Source organism: Piliocolobus tephrosceles, chromosome 1 (genome assembly GCF_002776525.5).
Source record: "Piliocolobus tephrosceles isolate RC106 chromosome 1, ASM277652v3, whole genome shotgun sequence".
In the NCBI taxonomy this organism is placed as follows: domain Eukaryota; kingdom Metazoa; phylum Chordata; class Mammalia; order Primates; family Cercopithecidae; genus Piliocolobus; species Piliocolobus tephrosceles.
In genome coordinates this window covers 85,386,101-85,388,928 of record NC_045434.1, presented here as the reverse complement: position 1 = coordinate 85,388,928, position 2,828 = coordinate 85,386,101, and the positions used below count along the sequence as shown (strand labels likewise).

The 2,828-nt window shown below is 44.9% G+C and overlaps 1 pseudogene; it reads right to left on the bottom strand.

The window, feature by feature from the left end:
* LOC111536984 overlaps positions 1 to 2,828 on the bottom strand; it is a 4,593-nt pseudogene that overhangs the window by 148 nt on the left and 1,617 nt on the right.

Genomic DNA, 2,828 nt, shown 5'->3' with positions numbered 1-2,828 from the left:
GGGGGGGGGGGGGGGGGGGGGGGGGGGGGGGGGGGGGGGGGGTGGGTCATGATCGATTGAGCAAGCAAGGGGTACGTGACGGGGGACTGCATGCACCAATAATCAGAACGAAACAGAATAGAAAAGGGAGTTTCATAATGCTTTTTTAATACAATGCCTGGAGTTTATAGATAGCGCAAGTGGTGAGGTCAGGGATTGAATTTTAGCAACCAGGGCCGAAATGTGGCGCCTGGTTGTCTGACGGTGATTTTCACTTCTACCCATTGTTTCAACCTCCACTTTTTCAGCAAACAAGAAATTAAGCATAAGACAATATGAGGAGTGGTCTCCTCTCTCAAAACCAGCTTGGCCAACATGGCGAAACCCCATCTCTACTAACATTTACAAAATTAGCCGGGCGTGGTGGCGGGTGCCTGTAATTTCAGCTACTCTGGAGGCTGAGGTGGGACAATCACTTGAACTCGGGAGGTGGAGGTTGCAATGAGCCGAGATCCCGCGGCCACACTCCAGCCTGGGCGACACAGCGAGGCGAGACTCTGTCTCAAGAAAAAAAAAAAAAAAAAAAAAAGCAGTGCCTTTAAAAATCTGGGAGAAAAATTATTTCAACCTATCTCTTTGTATCTCTATTTAGTAAAATATCAATTAAGTATATGGGTATAATAGACATTTTCAGACATGCAGTGTCTCAAAAAGTTTATTTCTAAGGTAACCCCTTTATAGGAGGTTTTGGAGGATATGCATCATCAAAAGGAAGAAGATAGTGAGGAATGAACCGCCTTGAGATCCATGAAGCAGGGGATCTAACAAAAGAGAGAGGCAATGGAAGTCCCAAGATGCTGCTGTAAAGAGAGATATTATAATAACAGCTGTGAGATAAGCCTGAAGAGCAAGTCATCCAGAATGCAGCAGGTGGAAATGTGCCAGGAAAAATTTATTTCTCTTTCTTTCTTTCCTTCTTTCCTTTCCTTTCCTTTTCTTCTTTCTTTCTTTCCTTTCTTTCTTTTGCCCAGGCTGGAGTGCAATGGTGCAATCTCCACTCACTGCAACCTCCACCTCCCGGGTTCAAACGATTCTCCCGCCTCAACTTCCCGAGTAGCCAGGATTACAGGCGCCTGCCAGCCTCAGCTTCCCTAGTAGCTGGGAGTAGAGGCACCCGCCACCATGCCCGACTAATTTTTGTATTTTTAGTAAAGACAGGGTTTCACCACGCTGGCCAGGTTGGTCTCGAACTCCTGACTTCAGGTGATCCACCTGCCTGGGCCTCCCAAAGTGCTGGGATTACAGGCATGAGCCACCACGCCTGGCCAGGAAAAATTTCTTGAACAAACATACAAGCAAGCAAACCAACCAAAATGATTGTGTGTTTCTATGTGTTGAGGGGAGATTTACAGAACTGGGGAGAAATTGGCTAGTATTAAGTAATAAATACATGGAAAACTTACCAAATGGAAAAATAAGATGACTATTGCCAGTGTAAATACTGTACCAAAAAAAAAAAAAAAAAAATCACTATCTAGAAGCTAGGAAGAGGACTCTCACCAAGAACCAAACTTGCTGGCACCTTGATCTTGGACATCTCAGCCTCCAGAACTGTGAAAAATAAATGTTTAAGTCACCCAGTAGATGGTATTTTGTTACAGCAGCCTGAGATAACTAAGACATCCAAACTTCTGAAAGAATCAAAGTAAGACTTGACTTTAGTGTAGCAGGACCAGCCCAGACAAAACTCCTCACACACCGAGTTAAAGGAAGAAGGGGTTTATTTGGCCGGGGGCATCGACAAGACTCCTGTCTCAGGAGCCCAGCTCCCAGAGTGAGCAATTCCTGTCCCTCTTAAGGGCTCACAACTCTAAGGGGGTGCGTGTGAGATGGTCGTGATTGACTGAGCACGCGGGGGGTACATGACTGGGGGCTGCATGCACCAGTAATTAGATCGGAACAAAACAGGATAGGGATTTTCACAGTGCATTTCTATACAACGTCTGTAATCTATAGATACGTCAGGGGTTACTCTTCAACTACTGGGCCCAGGGTGCAGCACCCGGCTGTCTGCCTGTGGATTTCATTTCTACCTTTCAGTTTTTACTTCTTCTTTCTTTAGAGGCAGAAATTGGGCATAAGATGATGAGGGGTGGTCTCCTCCCTTACTTGGTATATCTACTTGAGAATCCATCCTCTATTTCTGTTTGCTTAGCTTTAAAGAAAATTTAGGGGTGCTATGGCAATAGGTGTAGGGACCACTGCAACAGAATCTTGCAGTGCAGGAGAGAGATTGGACTCAACTCCTATTTCTGTTTGTTATGACGTTTTCTTTAGCTACTTGCCTATCCAGTTCACCAGTGTTTCATAGCAAGTACCATGTACCAGCATAGACCAAACAACTCCACAAGAGCAGTAGAATAGCCAGTATTATTACATTCCAACAATAAAAGCTCAAGAATGCAATCTCTCCTCTTGTTGCCACAATAAAATAAGAAAAAGATCTATTATATAAAGTCTCAATTAGATGAACATTTAAAATCTCCCCTTTTCAATTTTTATTTAGCTAAGGACCAACTCTGTGCCAAATTAAAGGTCCCGCTCGGGAGGGTTAGGTCCGAGTTCTTCTTCAGCAGCTGAAGTCCGGGCTCTCTGTCACAGGAACAGTGGGAACACCCATTGTCAGCACTTTTACAGTCAGGTGAATCCAAACTCAAGTCTCTTGTGAACCACTTTCCCAGAATTCCCAGGGGTCAGGAGAACAAAGGAGAACAGCGTAGCACCAGCTCCTTACCTGTAAGGTTCAGGGCTATGTGTGAGACCAGCAAGCAATAACATTCCCCAAACAA